The sequence below is a fragment of the Amblyomma mixtum genome, chromosome 10, assembly GCF_055824585.1.
Source record: "Amblyomma mixtum isolate Tamu chromosome 10, ASM5582458v1, whole genome shotgun sequence".
NCBI classification, from domain to species: Eukaryota; Metazoa; Arthropoda; class Arachnida; order Ixodida; family Ixodidae; genus Amblyomma; species Amblyomma mixtum.
This window is the reverse complement of record NC_143021.1, coordinates 57,384,274-57,405,112: the sequence shown is the minus strand read 5'-3', so window position 1 is coordinate 57,405,112 and position 20,839 is coordinate 57,384,274. Positions and strand designations below refer to the sequence as shown.

At 45.5% G+C, this 20,839-nt stretch overlaps 1 pseudogene; it reads left to right on the top strand.

Annotated features, from left to right (window-relative positions):
- The window catches only part of LOC149325868 (uncharacterized), a 93,462-nt pseudogene extending 73,177 nt beyond the window's left edge, over positions 1-20,285 (top strand).
- The last annotated feature ends 554 nt before the right edge of the window (positions 20,286-20,839 follow it).

Here is a 20,839-nt window from a genome sequence, read left to right as displayed (position 1 = left end):
AACTTTTGAGAAAAAAACTCACATTCCTGCCACACACAAACACCCACAAAAAGACAGCTTCTCGCTCCCAGACTATACCAAAATAACTGTCACGAACACAATGGGTTCTGATAGGAGATGTCCTTTACAAATTTATCGCTCTGTAGTACGCTCCACCTTAGATTATGGATGTATAGTTTATTGGTCAGCGAGAGCATCGTACCGTAAACGACTGGATTCAGTGCGTAACTTATGTTTCCGTCTATCAACTGGTGTATACAGAACGTCACTCATGAGCATTCTGTATGTACAAACCAAAAAACCATCGCGGACAGAAGAGCGATGCTCACATGCTCGTACATTCTAAAAATCTGTTCACTGCATAAGGATAACAAAGTGTCCATATGGAACACTCTTTAATACTAAACCGCAAGCTACCCGTCCGCTGCTCTTGCTGTTTGAAGAGATGTGCCAAAACCACGGCGCACTAGGCAAATTGCCAAGAATTGCTCGAAGACGAGATTCACTGCCACCATTGTACAGGTTCCCTGCAATCCGCAATTTCACTGTTACAGAGTTCTATAAAACATAAATTCTACAACAACATAAATTAAGAGAATTTCTTACACTCGAGGAAAAGTACAGTACTTTCACAGCTTTTTATACAGATGGTTTCAGAACAGGTGCTCACGCTGGAAGCACGGTGGTACATGGAAATTGGAAATTTTAAGTAAGGCTTACACACTGTGCATCCATGTTCACTGCCGAAAGTTACGCCATCTCTGTAGCCGTAGAAAAAGCAGTAAACAAAAACCTCTCAAATAGCATTATTTACACAGGCTCAATAAGTGTACTTATAGCCCTTCATTATAAAAATGCAATCACTCGCTGCTCGGTGATATCACAGACAACCTAACGACCGGCATAGCTCAAGGACACAACATAGGACTCTGCTGGGTACCAAGTCATGTCGGCATAAACGCCAATGAAATAGCAGATTTGCGCGCTGCCCAAGCTCGTGGCAAAGAAATGAAAAATTTAAATGTGCTGTATAAAGATTGCATACATTTAGTAAATCTTAAAGCTAGACAAAAACGGTAATCCGCTAGAACAGCGAAATAAATAATAAACTACACTTGGTAAAGCCAGTTTTAGGAGAATGGAAGTCATGTGTACCACAAGAACGTTTCAAGGAAGTCATTATCTGCGGTCTCCGCACAGGTCACATGCACCTTACACACAACATTCTGCTCATAAAACAAGGCAAGCAAGTTTGTGCAAGTGGAGATGAGCTGAGATTTAATCACATTTTATTTTGATGTTCGAAACTCGAAAAACTGAGGAAAAAGTGCTTTTCTCTTTTTATAAACCAACCATTGCTTTTCACCCAGCGCTGCTCATAGGCGATAATGCAACTTGGGACATTCCTTGAGTGTTTAGCTTTTTAACAGAAGCCGGTTTTCTCAACAAGATATAAGTCATTACCCAGTGCTTCATCTCATGTTCCTCAGCCTCCTTCTCATTTGTGAGAAAAAAGGATGAGGTTTTTATTTGACTGGTTCGGAGCCTCGACATACTTGTTCTTCCAAGGGTGGCCGCAGAGACTACCTGACCTTCTTTAAAAGTTTTTACCATAAGCCATTCCTAACTCTCTCTTTCTCTATTATTAATAAGTACTTAAACATTTTAGGCCCACTACAGCACCGATCACTTTCCACATTGTTATTAAATTTCGCAGAAAATATGTCCTCTACCTTGTGCTTGGCGCATGGTGGCATTAACTGCCTATGTGCCATTTAACCTATCAAAACACAAAAAAAAAACAACTTCACTACGGCGTGTCCCATAGCCAGAGTCGTTATGGGATGTTAAACCTCACAACCCAAACCGATATTCTTGATATATTGGAAGAACGTGTGACTGCGACTGGGCCATCCGAGCGAAAGTTGCAGACAGGACGCTAGCCGTCAAAGTGGATACAGGATCGCAAGCCAACCAAACGCCATTTTCCGTGTACAGGAAGCTGCAGTCGCGAATACCGTTGACTACGAGCAACTGCATTCTACGGACGTACCACGGAGGCGTCACCAAACACCTCGGCGTCATTACTACCAGGGTGACGGTCGGAACCAAGGAGGCAGAGATAAATTTCTTCCTCGTCAAGAATGACTGACAGGCCATACTTTGACGGCGAGCAAGCGAAATTCTTCATCTGTTCACACGCACCGTAAACGACGTGGCACCGTATGGTTCTTCTGAATGGAAGGACCGCATGGTTCCTCGCTATGACACCATACTAGTCGTCCAAACCACCCCCGTGCGCCCCTTTCTTTGTAAGAGCATCAGCGCGAAGAACTTTGACGGCGTGGGCAAACCCGGCATTATATCCCAGCAGGACAAGCGGATGGACTGAGTGAAGCCTCTGGTGATTGGTAGAAAAAGGGACGGTAAAACACGATTGTGCATGGACACGAGTAAAATGAACGACAGTCTAAAGTACGAGCATTACGAGATGCTGCGGCGAGAAGAAGCATGTTTCTTCACGCACATTGACGAGAATTCAGAGTTTCACCAAGTCATCATCATCACATCAGCCTGACTACACCCAGTGCAGGGCAAAGGCCTCTCCCATGTCTCTCCAATTAACCCTGTCCTTTGTCAGTTGCCGCCACTGTATCCCAACAAACTTCTTAATCTCATCCGCCCACCTAACTTTCTGCCGTCCCCTGCTACGTTTGCTTTCACTTGGAATCCACTCCGTTACCCTTAAGGACCAGCGGTTATATTGCCTTCGCATTACATGCCCTGCCCAAAAAGCGCCGCTGCATAATTAAACGTCAACAACATGCACGTTCACGACATCTTTTGGTCGCTACCGATTCCTGAGGGCTGTCCTTCTGTGTAGTGTCTTCCCCAGAGGTGTTTCAGAAGACTCTTAGTGAAACATTCGAGACGCTGCTAGGAGTAAGAGTGTACGCTGATGATGTCATCGTGTGGGGGGCCAGAAGGCAAGAGAACGATGGGAGGTTGCGAGGGGCACGTCAAGCAGCACAGAAAGCTAGCCTAACATTTAAGGTAAGGTGCGCAAGGTACTTTTTTTGGTAAAGTTATTGTGGAACACGGCATAATCCAAACTTCACCCTGCTAAGCTCCTTACTAAGTACTCTACCGTCGACTGACAAGCAAACATTGCTTTGTATGCTTGGCGTTATCTATTTTCCGAAATTCTTACCATCAGTTACAGACCGGACACATCTTCTTCGAAAGTTCGACACTTCATCAAGAAAGTTCGCATGTTTTAATGGGCTAAAATCACGGTAAACAATGGAAACTGATTGGCGACAGTCTGAGCAAAGCTTCTGTACTGGCCACCATCAATCCTAAAAGGCGCCAGATACTCGCACATAGAAAAAGAGGTTATGGCAGTCGTCTTCGGCTGCGAATCATTCCATCATTTTGTACAAGGAAGCAATGTTTTCCTAGACGCCGACCATCAACGCCTAATCGCTATCTCGGAAAAGCCGATTGGAGAGGTTCTGCCCAGATTGCAGCAATTTTTTGTTCGTTTGCTCAGATACCACCGTAAGCTGCAACTTTTTTCCAGGAAAATGCTTAGTTGCCGCTTACATGCTGCCTCGAGCGTGGTCGAAAACCTAGGCGACGGCCACACCGACTATGGCGGGGAAGTCACGCTGTAAGTGTTCCTTCATCACTTGTCAGCGAAGCAACTTTGAAGTGTTTGGCAGAAGAAACTGGTAAGGACGACTCATTGAGACAAGTCATTCACTGCTTGCAAAGCAGTCGTCGAATCCTTGGAGACCTAAAGCCCTCTGAAAGTGAAGTAGCTGCCGTCAGAGGTGCGTTGCATATTTTTTTGTTTATTTATTACAGATGCCTGCAGCGCCCGAGGGCATTATTGCTGGGGGAGAACACAATAACTTCTGCTCATTTGGCCGAAAGTACACTTAACAGAAATATAATCACACACCTAATAGATGAGGAAAAGCATGCACTGAAGGAAAACAACCACGCTCCACAAATAAAATGACACTAATGAAATGAAAAAGACACGCGAAAGACAGCTGCGCGCCATAATACTGTCAAGCATGCGCCAGGAGCTACTTCGAAGATTTCTCGAAGGCCACCTTTGAATAAACAAATGCAAATCTCGAACGCGTAAGTTGCTGTTTTCACCGGTAGCTATTCCTGGTCGCCGGCGGCAGCTGCCTGGCGACCCTACTAGGAAAACCAGCGCAAATGGCCGGAGCGCGTCACCTGAAGCAAGACGGCAGCCATCATCTGTCTTGTCGTCACGTGGCCCCACAGTAATCAAGGAGAGCGACAACGAACAGAAGCTACTTAAACGGCCTCGGATGTTCGACGGGTCGCAGTCCGACGGGATGCGGAGCGAGAGGGTCACGCCAGTGCATTATTCTACGCGAACAGGCCAATTTTGGAATCACTAAATTGCTTGAATTATGTTCACTTCGTCGCACTGCGATCAGCGTACTTTTGGCGTGTTTCGTTCGCATGTGCTTGGTATGCGTGCCTTTCTTTTGCCATTGTCATGTCTCCTAACACCACCGGTTTTTGTGGTGTTTTTTAAAACCTAGTGCTTGATGACAGCAGTCTGAGCACGTTGACTGTGACAGTTCTTATCACTCTGGCAAATGCTCTGCTATTTCAAAGAAATCCTTCAGAACACCGAACAAATCAATCTGGGTGTGCAAGACATGCATGTCGTCCAGGTATGCACATCAAGCGGGATACAGAAAATCTTTATACAGACAGTGAAGACGAAGGAAAGCAACCGACTATTAAGCAGCTCATGAAAGCTATCCATTCGATAGATGAGAAACTTTCCAATCAGTTCCATAATTGACGAGCAAGACAAGGCTATACAGTCTTGAAAGTGATTCAGTGCCTGAATACACTCAGAACCACGGGCAGGCCATTGTAGGCATTGAGACATCGATAGAACTGCTCGCCTGAAAATATGAAGAAATGAAGGTCTCTGCGGCATCGTATTAAGTTGAGGTTTCTGCCTTAAAGTAGAGGTCAGAGAAGCTGGCGCATTCTTTTACCGGGCAGGCTGATACACTGAGTTATCTTAGCACAGCCATGAATAACCTGGAAGTGTACTCAAGGCGAAACAACATAGAAATCCATGGTCTCAGACTAGAGCAAAATGAGGACCTTGATGTTATTCTGGCAGGTGATATGCAGACTCCAGACAGTACGCTTGAATCCGCAGAGCCTGCGCCCTGAATAGCTGTCCATAACGAAAAGATACCAATTCACATATTGCTCGGGAACGGTGGGTTAAAAAACGCTACGCACTGGAGGAAGAAGACGTGTATATTGATGAGAACCTGCCTTCCCAGAGAAAGAAGCCTCAGGCGGCAAACAAAACAGGAAGCAAAGAACGTATACAAGTAAGAGCCTGATTGTTCATTTGTTCAGGCTGCCGACCTTTCTCGTGTTGTCGAGACTCTGGTAGGTACGGTGGTGTATGTTGGCGCATTGAAAGAGTAGCTTAGGCTTTTACTGCGGCGGGGCGCCGCAGCGGTGGCTCAGAGGTTATCGCGCTCGGCTGCTGACCCGAAATGCGCGGGTTCCATCTCGGCCGCGGCGGTTGAATTTCGATGGAGGAGAAATTCTAGAACCCCGTGTGCGGCGCGCTGTCAGTGCAAGTTAAAGAACCGCAGGTGGTCAAATTTCCCGGAGCCCATCACTACGAAGTCCCTCACTGTCTGTGTTGCTTTGGGACGTTAAACCCCCCTAAACCTGTACTTTCTACTGCGGCGGAAGTAGTAGCTCGCTCGCTCCGTTACAAGGACGAGACATTTGTTGTGCTTGCAGTTTATCTCCCTCCTAACTCCATACTCGAACTGTTTTTTTCGTAACTTACAGAATTTCTAGCTCACCATAATCAAATTAATGTCATAATAGCGAGATACTTTTATACTAACATGTTTAAAACAGGAAACCTGGTGCTGAGTGCTATTCAGACTTGCATGGCGCATCCGGAATGGAGGATATGTTTTACAGCTTTACGAAGGAAGACGTAACAGGAACTGAACTTAATCAGTCCTGCATCGGCCATATAGCAGTCAGACTCCAGAATGACTGCGCTAACACTCCTGTAATACGACAAGTGTTGGCGGATCATTATTTCACAGCGCTGTGTGTTCTCAAGCAATAAAGCAAGACGTCGGGTCACACTATTAGAAGGTTAGCAATAATTGATAAGTGCTTCAACAAGCTCCTCCAAACTTTTAATTTCAAGTGTCTGCTAATTCAAGCCCATATAGATGCGTCAAACTATTAGCAGATAAGTTCGATGACCTGTATGTTAGTTCCATGAAGGAGGTTAAAATCAAGTTAATAAATTCATAGAAGGAATGGATATCAAATAATAAACCCAAGCCATCTCATGAAAAGGACAAAGTCTGGAATGACTATAAACAAGACTTGGAAACGGTTGCCTTGAAAGAGAATTAGTGCATATACTCACTGCTAATTTGAGGCTAGCAAAGAAGCAATGTTTTCCTTATGAGTTTTCAAGTTGTAGCAGAGATACAAGGAAAACCTGGAGGCTATTAAGTGAATTGCTAGTTCGAGAAAAGTCTAATTTGGATGAGAAGTTACATTGCACTATTCGGAAAGAGGATCCTTCGACTACTGCCAATCCTTTTAATGGTGCGTTTGTGTCATGCATTAGGTAACTGAAAAAACAAACCCTCACTTTACTATAAAGGATAGGAAGCAATTCTGCTGCTTTTCCACCTGTTGACGACGACAAGTTGTGGAAACTTAATATGACTCTGCCAGAATGCAAACCATCAGTGTACGATAGAATTAAACTGCGTGATTTACGGAAGAATTGCTCCAAATTTAAAGAGGTACTTTAACGTATACATAATGGTTGTTTTATGACAGGAGAAATACCTCCAGGTCTCAAGATCTAAGTAATAAGACCATTCTACAAGTCCTGAGAAAAGACAGATCAAACTATAGACCAATTGCGTCATTACCAATCATTAGCATCCTGTTGGAAAAAATTGTGCACAAATATACTGTTGTTAGAAGTATTCATATTTGAGTACCACACATTGTTTTCCGTCTTAGTTTTGGTACGGTTGAGCTTCTTCAGGATTGCTGCGAATTAATCAACGGCACCTTGGATGAGAATCGATGCATGTTTGGGTATTCTTCTTGATTTATAGAAAGCATTCCATATAGCAGACCACTGTTTTGTTATATGAATTTTGACAGTATTGGATTACGTGGTCCATACCAATATTTTTCCAAGCTAACTCTCGCACCTAAATTGGTGAAAATAGAGAATCCGTTAGTACTTTTTGCAGTATTCAGTGTGAAATTTTAAGAAGCCTTGTTTTGGGACGCTTTGTGTTTATTATTTATGTAAAAGAAACGGTTAACCTGGAATGAAGTTCTAAATTTTATCAGTGGGTTGATGACACAAAATAGTCGACTGGTTTTGAGGCAATAAAATATATATAAAGCAAAAGTAAACTCTGTTAATGTGTTTAGCAATTCCGCAGAATAATGTTGATCTTGCCGAGTCGATTCTTCTGCATGGTAGAATTGTGCTAATTTCGAGTGTAAGCCGCTGCCCGACTTAAAGGGAGCTTAATACCTCGGCCTGTATATTCATTCCCACATGTGTTAGTTTTCCCAAATTTACCATTTATTAAAGCGACTCCGGGCTCTTTCTGTGCAACTTTATCTTATAAAACACACTACACCTGCAAACATGCGCCGGACTGTGAATGGATGTTCAGAAGAATCTATCCTCATATACGGTGTTTGAGTGTGTGGTTCATGTGCACCTTGTAAGATCACAACGGTTGGTAGATTGCTGAGCAGGATCTCCCCTAATATACTGTACGGCACTGCCCGCCAGAAGTCTGACCACAACATCATAATGATTAAAGCAGGCGTTATTCCTCTGCATGACTTGCCGGTTCGAGAGGTAATGTATAGAAATTATTTTTCAGAACTGTTTAAACAGCCTGATAAAATACCAAAGCCGCTTAGGCACATAGCGCGTTATACAGTTCCAAGGATAGTACCATGGTGTTATCCATCTAAGGCAAAAGAACACAACCGTTATATATTTTTACGAGCTTAGTACGCACGGGGGCTTATTTACAGGGGATCGATAGAAGCAGGACCGCGACTTAGCCTACCCAGTCAAAAAGCACAACAGGATTGCAACAAAAAACTTCTCCTGTGTTGTCTGTCTCGATTCTGTCATGTTTTTGGCATGTCGTATGTGTTCTTTCCTGCTGTCCTATAGTCTGTCCTGTTGTCCTGTAATCTGTCTTGTCGTCCTGTAGGCTGTCCTCGTCGTCCTGTAGTCTGTCTTGTTGTACTGTAGTCTGTATATTGTTGTCCTGTTGTCTATCTTGTTGTACAGTTTGTGCCTTTTTTGCTGCACCACATTATTGTTCTTGAAGCAATTTTGCTGCATACACATGGGTAGCTTCAGAGCATGCAGCTACCTCAAATGATACTTCAAATGAATGAGATGCCTCAAATGAATAAAAATGATTGTCATCGTAAAGACAAGCTTTCCTTGCTAAGCGCCATTAGACAACATGCCATGTTCTTTGTCTTTTTTTGTCATTTCAATTTGCATGCCTGCCTTTTCTGTCCCGTCTTATAGTGCGTTTCACTTCACTCCTTTTGTTTTAGTTCTTGAAAAGCCTCTGCGCGACGGGAGCGGAATGCGTCGAGGAACTTCACTCATGGGATTTCAAGGTGGGTAAGATGTAATCAACCTGCATTCAAGAACATAAAAGCATATGTTTTAGGGTGTTGTAAGTGACCTGTGCAGATAAGGAATATCTCCAAAGGTAGCATGGTTTCAAACTAGGAAATGAAATCTCACGTCCTGTGATATATATATATATATATATAATACAGAAAAAAAGAAGGAATCTCGGCACGGTATGTAGTAGTAAGAACGTAGACCAACGTTTGAAACACTTGAAACACTTTATTGACGTTTCGACCGTGGAACGGCCTTCGTCATTCTGACGAAAGCCGTTCCACGGTCGCGGTTTTTTCCACGGTCGCGGTTTTTTCCACGGTTTTTTCCACGGTTCCACGGTCGCGGTTCCACGGTTTTTTTTTATTGACGTTTCGACCGTGGAACGGCCTTCTGACGAAGGCCGTTCCACGGTCGAAACAACGTCAATAAAGTGTTTCAAGTGTTTCAAACGTTGGTCTACGTTCTTACTATATATATATATATATATATATATATATATATATATATATATATATATATAGCAAAGTATACGCTTCGTCGCAGGAGACATTTACTCGTCTCGACGTTTCGATCGGAAGACTGATCAGTCTTCTGTTCGAAATGTCGAGTCAAATAAGTATGTTTCACCGGGTGTGTGACCGGGTAGACTGAAACGCAGTAAGGACATGCGTGGCCTCATAGATTATTTCCAGAGTGCCGATTTAAGACTTGTGTTATCAGATAAGGAAGGGCATTTTGTTGTGATTCCTGAAGGGATGTTCAATGAAAAGGCTTTGGCGGCTGTCAAAAAGTGTTTTAAACGGGTCAACGTAGATCATGTGGTTGTGAAAGAGCGGGTGATTTCACTGTTGAATGAGTTTAATTTAAAGGCATTAGCCACCTCGGTTCAGAAATCAGAGGGAACTGAATTGGATTTATTTTTTTTTTCAGCACAAACCCGCAGGATCGCTGTCCGATTTAGGGCTATAACTTCAGAAGGCGGCACCTGGCAGTATTTAATCTCTAGTTACCTACGGGAACACATTTCAGTATTGACAGTTGACGATCCTTTTGGTGTGAAAAATGCCGATGTTCTTGTCCAGTTCCTGAGGCCAGAAAATCCGGGAAGGTGTACCGGTGACCTGTATTATTCTCTTCCGCATAAACGCATGTTAAAAGCGGTACGCAAGTGCAGAGATGAAGGAAATGACGAAACTAGGTTTGTGAGTCGGTGCGTCATTTTGTGTGTCTGCTTTTCGTGAGCTTTTGGCTTTCTATTTGCAATCAACATGCGTGGTAGGGCGAGGAGATGTATTTGTTCAAAGCCATATGCATAGGTTCAAAGGTTGCTCCAGCCTTAAGCAACATTTATCTTGCTCAGGTAGACAAGGAAATAAAAAAGAAAATTGGTGGCCTTGCAATGCATATTTCAAGATTTGCTGATGATTTTTTAGTTTTAGTTGACAGGGACAGTTTCAATAGAAGAATTAATGACATTCTAAAGGTTTTTCAAAAATGTGGTATAGGACTGTCCTTCACTTTCGAGCTGCCGTCGGAAAATGCACTGCAGGTTTTAAGCTTGAGGTTGTTTTTTAGGGAAGAGCACCTCTGCTGGATGTATTCACCCCGAACCCAAAAACCGGGGTTACGTTTTACCTCGGGGCACTCAAAACTAGTAAAGAATGGAATTGCAATGACTACCTTACGTTCAAGCCTCACAAATTCATGCCATCACTGCATAGCGGACAGTGTGCTGTTACAAGTAAGTAGATTAGAAGCCGCAGGGTTTCCACAGGTGGTGATTTCAGCAACTTGCGAGAAGCTGGTGAGGGCAGTGCGGAAAGATTTCTTGAATACAAAACTGGACAGAACGGGAAAAAATTTGCTGTTATTCCGTGTGGTGTTTTCTGCGCCACACAAGTTGGAGGGGCTTGGCCGCACGATAGGGAACCGCCATGACAACATATCAAGAATTAGCCCATTTCGTTCTTTGGTTTCACATAGATCAAGGTGTGTAGAGGGAGCATGTTCAGTTGTGTATGAACTTCCTCTTTCATGTAGAAATGTATATATAGGACAGACCGGCCGATCTATCAGTATTCGACTTAGGGAGCACCTTCCTTCACTTTCGGACTCAAGCTATTCGCATCTAAAAGAGCACTGCAAAGCTTGGAAGAATGAAAATAACAAAGTATGCAGACCTTTAGTCACGCACACACGCATTTTATTTCGCCATAAAGATAAGACGACAAGGGAGCTCATGTTCTGAAAAGACGGGATGAAGGCGTCAGTCATCCTTCCTTATTGATGGTCGATAGAAAGGTCGCGTTTCTTGACAACACGCGATTTTTGTTTTGTTTTTTAGTGCTTTTGTTTTTTGTTTCTGGCTGTCTCGAGCTTTTTCGGTTAATCACGGTGTTCTGAAATCGCGTTGTAAGGTTTTATTATTGACTCATGATATATTTCTTAGACTGCTGTACTCCGGGCATGTGCGCGGGTGACGTCAGGTCGTGTGACTTTTTAACTATAAATCTCTGTTTTTTTTAATAAAAAATAGTTGTGAGTCAGCGCTCGTCCGTGTGGTTTTCTTCATCGTTGTCTTCCGTCCCTTTCGCGCTGTTTTTCCACCCAAAATGAAGCATGTTTCTTTTAACAAAGCGCATACTTCGGTATCTACTCGTTTAAGGTGGCGGTCCCACTCTGACGGTGAGCGGGAACCATTTTTGGTGATATTTGTACGTCGACTGTACTTCGCTCGTTCGCTTCATAAATATGGTTCAGATATCTCCGAAAAGCTACTTTTCTCTGCTTTCAAAAGATGCATTTCTTTTCTATCTGTAAATATATTCTTTCCCGCAACATATTTGGTGGAGGTGCGGATTTCATCTGCGCCTACCGACGACGGCGCTCCGCAGCGGCCGCCAGTTGCCTTCACTCATCATGACCCAAGACGCCTCCCAGCAAACCTCAGCCCCGGCCATGACATCACTCATTCTTTCTCCCCCTCGTGACCCTGGGACATTTTCTGGTACCGACAACATTGACGTCGATGACTGGATCAACATGCACGAACGCGTGAGTGCCTAGAACCTCTGGGATCCGGCCCTTATGCTGGCAAATGTCATCTACTATCTAAAAGACACCGCCCGGGCCTGGTATGAGACCCACGAAGACGATCTGACCAGCTGGGATGTGTAACGAGAAACTACGCGAATTAGGACGGCCGCTCGGCCGAACGCTTGCCGGTAAGAGGGACCTTGCCTTCCGAGCTCGAACTTCTACGGAGTCCTATGTGTCGTACATTCAGGATGTGTTGTCCCGTTGTCCCAAAGTTTACGCCAACATGCCCGAGTCTGGCAAACCTGTCGAAGGGAACCGCCGACGATGCCTTCAACTTGCTCGTATACAAGAACTGCACTACAGTCGACGGAATTAAGGAATGTCGACACTTCGAGGAAGCCAAAAGCATGCGCATTAGCCAGCCGTACACACGCCTGCCTCCCAACACTCCTCATGCACTGGTAAACTCCAGCGCCTCCAGAAAATGTGACCCGCATCATCCGACGCGAGCTCGAAGCTATGTTCCGTGCATCTACATAATGACGACATCGAATTGCCTACCATCTCTCTGGTACAAGTCGTCGTCCGCCAAGAGCTTGAACACCTTTATCTCCAGCCCGTCAGCCCCGTACGGCCTCCACCACCACCCGAAATCACTGCGATTGCTCCTGGACGACCTTCGTATTTCACTGCACGTCGGCGAAACCCTAACGACTGGCGGGCAACCGACGACAGGCCCATTTGTTTCCTCTGCCACCGCATTGGCGACATCTCCCGTCGCTGTCGAAATTATTGGTCCGGTCGCAGCACATACCGTCATCTAGGCTCCCACCGGGACGATGAACAGCCGAGCCACTGCACGCCCCCTCCAGCCCAGCACAGTGCTACAATCGACGGCCAGAATCCCCTCTCCAGCCGCTTCCCATCCCCCCTGCATCAACAGTCTCGTTCGCCCCAACGCCGTCGCTCCTCTCCTGGCCCCTACGGACGCTCGCAAGCGGAAAACTAGACGCTACAGTGTCTTGAGGTGATGCTGCAGTACAGCCCCAGTCCCGAAATCTTCGATTCGCCCTTCGCGCACACCTTAATTTCCTCGCCATTCATGTCGATGGAGTGCCGGTGAGAGCCCTGATCGATACAGGCGCGCACGTATCGGTCATGAGTACAAATTCCGCAAACCCTGAAGGGATCATTTGAAGACTTGCTGAAAATTCAGGCAATAACAGAAAACAAATACCCACCAAGAAAAACGCTTAACAATCCGTATAACAACTGCCAATTCAGCGAGCCTTACACATTTTTTGCAATGTTACCGTGCGGAGTGATGACAGTAAGAACACGAGAAATAGATATTATTGCAAGAAAACTACCATATGATAATTCACTGTATGGGTCTCGTTGAGCGCATTTGTATTATATAAAAATTGTCTACAATGAGTTGTGAAAAAGTTTGGTTTAGTGGTTTATTGTGGTTTTAACCTCTCAAAGCGACTCAGGCTATGAGGAATGCTGTAGTGAAGGGCTCCAGAAATTTCGACCACCTGGGGTTCTTTCACGTGCACTGACATCTCACAGTACACGAGCCTCTAGAATTTCGCCTCCATAGAAATTCGGCCACCACGGCCGGGATCGAACCCGCGTCTATGGGGCCAGCAGCCGAGCGTCGTAACCACTGAGCCACCGCGGCGGGGCAGTTCCGAAGTGGTAGAGCACGCAGTCGTCAGCAAATAGCCAGCTTTCAACGTGAGCTTCCTTTCCTAGTTAATTTATCACTAATAAAAAGAGAATGGGAGCTAATACGGTGCCCTGCGACACATCAGAAACAACTATAGCTGTCAGAAGCATGGCTTCCAAGCTGTACGAACTGCCTCCGGTAAGCAATATCATCACTTATCCAGCGTATGATTGGCCCGTTTCAGAAAACGTAAGTTTGAAATGAAGTTTTACATGAGAGACTTGATCTAGTGCTTTTGATAGATCAAGAAAGATCACGTGAATTTCCGATTGGTCGCGGAGACTTGAGCTAGGTCGTGTACGATTATAAATTCCACGAGCTCTGTGACGGCGGAAAGTCCGCGGCGCAAGTCATGCTGATTTTTATCAAGCATGTGGTTGGTTTCAAACAAATTCTGGTTTATTTCATGGGATTCAACGTCCTAAGTGGGCAGAAGAGCCCACGGGGACTAAGCGGAAAGTTAGGGAAGAGCCTTAGGGCACAGTCCTAAGGGGACTGAGGCTATGTGCGACGCTGTAGTGAAGAGCGTTGGAAATTTCAATCACCTGAGCTTCTTTAGCGCGCACTGACATCGCACAGCACGCGGGCCTCTAGAATTTCGCCTCCATGGAAATTCGACCGCCGGGGCCGGGATCGAACTCGCGTCTTTCGGGCCAGCAGTTGAGCGCCATAACCACTGAGCGATCATGGCGGCTCTCCAAAGTGTATAATAAACTTTAATGTTATATTTTCTACCATTTTACGGCAGCTACAGGTTAATGATACTCGAGTAATACTTTTTGTGACGGAACAGCGCAAAACACCGGGACAAGAGACAAGCGCTGACTTACAACTGGTTTTTATTTCGAAGAAACACTGCATCTTATACCTTCTTCCCCCTCAAAAAAACACAACAAATGCGTCACAACCATATCGTTGAAGCGTCCAAAAAAAAACATAAGATAAATAATCACAGAGATTTATAATCACATTTTTAACATTTCAAATTCTTTCTTAGTCAAAGCAACAGACGGCGTGCTGACACAATCGTCGCGCAGACTCGCTATCGAAGCTGCCTCGATTATTTCCCTGACTAACTGGTCTTTGTGATTAGCCAAAGCTTTGCATTTCTGGAAAACAGGTGCGCAACTTGTTGAAGGGCAATCTCTGCAATGAATTCCCAGGTTCCGGCAAGCTTGCTCGAAATTAGTTTTGTGTTCTAGTAGCCTTTCGTTCATGCACCTACCAGTCTGCCCTATGTATTGTTTACCACATGCCACTGGCAACGAATAAACAAGGCCTTCGGTGCACTCCACAAAGGGGGTTCGATGCTTTATCGTGCATCCCTGCTTCTTTTTGGTCGGGTCGGAATTGACTCGTCTGCAGAGACTTTTGAGTTTGTTAGGAGCAGTCATCACTACATTCACGCCAGCTTTTCGACAGCTTTTCGCCTGAAGAGCATAGGTCGAAAAGCTGGCGTGAATGTAGTGATGACTGCTCCTAACAAACTCAAAAGTCTCTGCAGACGAGTCAATTCCGACCCGACCAAAAAGAAGCAGGGATGCACGATAAAGCATCGAACTCCCTTTGTGGAGTGCACCGAAGGCCTTGTTTATTCGTTGCCAGTGGCATGTGGTAAACAATACATAGGGCAGACTGGTAGGTGCATGAACGAAAGGCTACTAGAACACAAAACTAATTTCGAGCAAGCTTGCCGGAACCTGGGAATTCATTGCAGAGATTGCCCTTCAACAAGTTGCGCACCTGTTTTCCAGAAATGCAAAGCTTTGGCTAATCACAAAGACCAGTTAGTCAGGGAAATAATCGAGGCAGCTTCGATAGCGAGTCTGCGCGACGATTGTGTCAGCACGCCGTCTGTTGCTTTGACTAAGAAAGAATTTGAAATGTTAAAAATGTGATCATAAATCTCTGTGATTATTTATCTTATGTTTTTTTTTGGACGCTTCAACGATATGGTTGTGACGCATTTGTTGTGTTTTTTTTTTAGGGGGAAGAAGGTATAAGATGCAGTGTTTCTTCGAAATAAAAACCAGTTGTAAGTCAGCGCTTGTCTCTTGTCCCGGTGTTTTGCGCTGTTCCGTCACAAATGAATAACCAACATGCCCAAGCTGCTGTCCGAGTAATACTTGTTGCTGGACTAGTCGTTACGTAGTTCTACGTACAAACATTAGCGCAAAATACGAGTCATTCACACCAAAGGTGGACAAGACAACGCGCTGCTGACAACTGATTTCTTTATTGCAAGACGCACGTAATATATAGGCACGCTGTCACGCCAGCTGTTAGCTGCAGCAAGCGTCAGAACATGTAAAGGGTCACAAAAGCGATAGAAAACACAAACACAAGAACACCACGCAGCCATATAGACAAGATAAAGACGGCGGATGAACATTAAAAGGCAGAACACTTGTATGGGCCAAAGAAACACGGTGGATGGGATCCGACGGGATGATAACAAAACGAAAATGCATTTAGAACCTTACAAAATGCAGAAAAAAAGCACGTGACACAAGAAAACCCTTCTAAAAAGGCTTTGTGCACTGAACACTCCAGATTACATTGGGGAAAAAAGCACGTGTCCTCAGGAAAACCTTTCTAAAAAATTGGCTGAAGGCTTAGCTTGGTTAAGCCTGGCTGATTGCGAAAGCAATAACACCTGGCTGCGCTTGGTTCTGCTGGCAGTTTCGTTTCTCGAATTCACGCGTAGCACACTCGAACTCCCCAACTCTTTTCTCTTGTTCTTCACGTCGCTGAGCCACGATGTCACCGTCTCGAATCAACACAATGCTCTGCTCTTTCTTCTTGGCTGTATACTGCACTCTTCTTTTAGCAAGCCGCTCCTCTTTCTGGTACGGCGTCTCTTCCGCACGACATTTTCTTCTCTTGTAATTATATCGCTCCGCACTACTCATAGATTCTTCTTCGGCATTAAAAGCGTCCATGAAATACCCTCGTTTAAACTTGACTCTGAACTTGTAGATGTACTCGCAGCAAGCCGGCGTGCTCGCCATTCTGCAGCATACGCACGTTGCTTCGCCAACGGTTGTTCCCTTTCTTCGTCTGTTTCTTCGGCACGGCGCCGTCGCTTGGCCGCGGCACACCGTTCCAGCCTCGCCTTGTACGCATCCTCCGACATAGCACAGCACTGCGAGGAGCACAGCCGCAGTCCTGTTTTATCCTAGTCTAGCGAGCGCCCTCACCCGGCAGCTGCGCCGAAGCGAAGGATGAGACGAGTTGGGCCCCCAGCTCTCCTCATGTCGTGACGTCACGCGTTCACGTGGTAGCGTGCCGCAATTACCCGAGCGAACGATGAACCTGCATCGATGGCAGAAAAGTGCAAGGAGTGTTGGTTTCGCAATAAAAGCCTTCTTCAGTTGGGTACAAGGAGTTAGGTGCATCGCTAACGGCATTCAGGGCTTTTTTCCTGATCAAAAAACGTTCAATGGAGACTGGAAAAGGTTCAAACCTGCCTCTTAATTGCAAGGGCGCCCAACTAAACTCCTGCAGGCCCATTCTTGAGAAAACTGTTGTTTTAAGTAGAGGCCGTTATCGAGTGTCCTGTGAATCAAAAGAATGTTTTCTTGATAAGGAAAAAGGGCCTGAATGAGATGTGCGGGATGCACCACCTTCGTGCTCAGAAAAGATTTTTTTCTTATGAATCGGCGCACTTTAAGACAGTGAAGCGGGCCATTACCACGTCAGGGGCAAATGCCGCCATTGCGAATTCCCGTTGCCATACCATGGAAATGAGCTTCCAGTTACAAATGCCAAGGCTTGAGGATGCAGGCTTCCCACAGTCTGTCCTGATAAGTTTGGTGGAGTCCCTTCTTCATACTATAAAAGACGTAAAGCGAAACCAGCCTAAGCTCGTTGAGGAAAAAATTAGGCAAGAAGTGCTTCCCTACTCCCACCTTTCTGCCCATAACCTAAAAAAAGTAGCATCTAAATTTACGGCTCGAGTCATTATCTCCTCCCTATAAGCTGGCAAAATTGTGTCCTCGTGTAAACTCGGAAAAAGAAGTGAAAAATCCTACGGAATCAGATATGCCCGTAGGTACGTGGAATGCAATGAAAGAGTTATATATCAAATCCCACTCGCAAGTGGAAAAGCGTATGATGGTAAAACGGGGCGCTGCGTGAATTAAAGGTTGAGAGAGCATGAACGTCCGATGTGGACTGGAACAGGTTTGAATCTAAAGATTCATTGCAGGCACTGCGAACTAACTCGTGCAGGCCCATTCTTGAGAAAACTGTTGTTTTAGAAGGGTTGAAAATTGGGCGAGTTGGTACGAATTCATACTGGTGTGGCACCACAGGGACAGGGAGAGAGACAGAGAGAGACAGAGAGGCCTCTACCTAAAACAACACAAGACGTAGTGTTGTTTTAGGTAGAGGCCGTGATTGAGTGTCCCGTGGATTAAAAAAAAACGTCTTCATCAGAAAAAAGGGCCTGAATGTGGTTAGCGATGCATCTGTCTCCTTGTACCGAGGCTTTTTAGAAAGGTTTTCTTGAGTACGAGCACGTGTACAGGTGCTATTTCCCAATGTAATCTGAAGTGTTCAGTGCAGACACCTTTTTAGAAGGGTTTTTCTTGTCTCACGTGTTTTTTTTCTGCAGTGCTTACTTTTTTATTGCAATTTCGTTTTGTTGGCATCCTGTCGGATCCCATTCAATAATGCTTCTTCGGCCTAATACACCACGTGTCATGCCTTTTAGTGCCTTTTAGTGTCCTTCCACCTTGTTTATCGTTTACAGCTGCGTCGAGTTTTTAGCGTTTGTGTCTTTTATCGCTTTTATGACGCTTGATGCAGCTGATAGGTGGGGTGACGGTGTGCTTATATTTACGTGTGTCTTTCAATAAAGGAATCAGCTGTCAGTAGCGCGTTGACTTGTCCGCCTTTCTTGTGAATTTCTCGTATTTTGGTCTAACGTTTGTACGCATAACAGATTAATGAGATTGGTCGGTAGTTTACCATAGATGGTTTGTCACTGGATTTGTGAACCGGGATAATTTTGTCTAATTTACTATGATATGAAACGCGAGTTTCTTGTACTGATTTCGAGAAAATTAGGTGTAAGTGTTCGCTGACTGGTTCGGTTTAAGGTTTATGGGGTCTAATGTCCCAAAGCTACTCAGGCTGTGAGACACGCCGTAGGGAAGGGCTCCAGAAATTTCGCCTCCATCGAAATTCGACCGCCGCGGCCGGAATCGAACTCGAGACTTTCGAGTCAGCAACCGAGTACCATAAGCACTGAGCCACCGCTGCGGCTGACTGGTTCGACGTACCATTTTAAAAAAGCGTTCGGTATCCCGTCGGGCCTGGCACACTTCTTTGGATTGATATATAACAATACGGACAGTAAACCAGATGCTGAGACTGCAGGCGAACGTAAAAGATTTTTGCCTCACTGTAAAGTTATAAAGGACTGTTCTGGAATGTATGCACCACGTGCAAGTATTGACTGAGAATAGCTATTAAAGGCGTCTGCCCGGCCTTTGCTACCATTATGAGACAATACACAGGAGCGGTGCTGGAATTTGTGTACTGCCAATATTTCTGAAGAGTTCTTAATAAACTTGTGCAGCATGGTGCTATTAAAACGTTGCTTAGCGCAATGTATTTGAATCTTTAAGGATTTTCTAAGAATACACATGAGTGATTGATACACAAAACACGCGTATTTTATTTCCTCCTCGAAGTCTTTTAATTTTGGCTTTAAATGCATTATATAGCACGTAATCCATGCATTGTGTTTCCTCGTCACCTTCGCTACTTTTGGGGTGAGCCTATGGATTCAATACATGGCACGGGACTTAAATTAAAACCATATAGGGCAAGGTTGGCGATACAGCTGAAAGAAAAGAGGCATGGTGAAGAAAGTTTGTACTTTTCTTGATGTTCCGGCCGGTTAAGAGCTTCGTCTGAGGAAACTGATCTGAACTTACTTAAGACGATTCATTGGTTTCTGGTGTCCGCCAACACCGGTAATACTATGCCGCGAAAGCCATATTTTTACTCCAAAAAGCCTATTTCTGGAAATTTTTCAAAGTGTTCCCCGAAACAACCGGTATATTGAAGAGATTGCTGGCAGCTCAGTTTCTTCAGCCCAAGGCTGATTGCTGGCCGAAACCTCAAGAAAAAATGTGTTCCTTGACAAGGTTTAATGTCTGAAAGCGACTCAGGCTATGAGCGACTTCGTACTGAAGGGCTCTGGAAATTTTGATCATCTGGGGTTCTTCAACATGCACTGACATCGCACAGTACACGGGCCTTAAGGACCTTGCCTCCATCAAAAATCGAACGCCGCGGCCTGGATCGAACCCGTGTCTTTCGCGTCAGTAGCCGGTGCCATAACCACTGAGTTGCGCACAAGTAGCGATCCCGAAGCGCCTATGCCAACCGCCTGTTATTTCCTTGGGATGAGTGCATGGATTTGTGTAGTTGTTTCTGCATTTCTGTGCGGGTCTGCGTTGGGTTGATGAGGGCTCGGAAGTGCCGCGTGTTGGGGCTCGACATCTGCCTCGCCACCTTCTTGCAGCGGTCCATCCAGTTGCAGACAGCGAGTTGGGCCGCCTAATCTGCTGCCTGCCAGGTGAGGTCCTCAATGCGCGCTTTGAGCTTCTTGTTGGGTTTCCGGCGCTTCCAGAGGCGGTGAGGCCCGCGGCGCGCTTCCGAGAAGTGGAGGAGGTGGTTGTCCACGTCCGTGACCAGCTCTGTGAGCTGTAACTGCTTCTCGTTGAAGCGAAATTACGATATGACTGACCCGGACCAGGTAATGTAGCCCTGCTCAGTTATGTTCATGTTGGCATCGGACGGGAAATTTTGGCGAAAGCTGGTCCACTTGGGGATGCGCAAAGCACCCCCCGGCACATGCTCGACCCAAATCAATCTCTCCTTGCAAAACGGCCCCATTCACGAATCTATGGAAATCAGAGTCCTCGGACTCTTCATACACAACCAGCGACGCTGCGACACAACACTCGCCAAGCTCTGGCAGGTGGGGTACCAGGTGGGTCACATGGTCCACCGGGTTTCCAACAAGCGCGGTGGGTTACGATGCAGAGACGCCTTGCGGCTGGTGAACGCATTCGTGACCAGTCGAAACATGTATTCTACTCCCTACCTCCACCTGCGGAAACAGGAAGAGGATGCCCTCGAGATCATGCACCGCAAAATCATAAAACGAGTGCTGGACCTCCCGGTCTCTACCTCTACCGGCAGCCTCATGGCACTGGCGGTGGTGAACACTTTCAGGGAGCTTCGGGAGGCGTACCTCCACA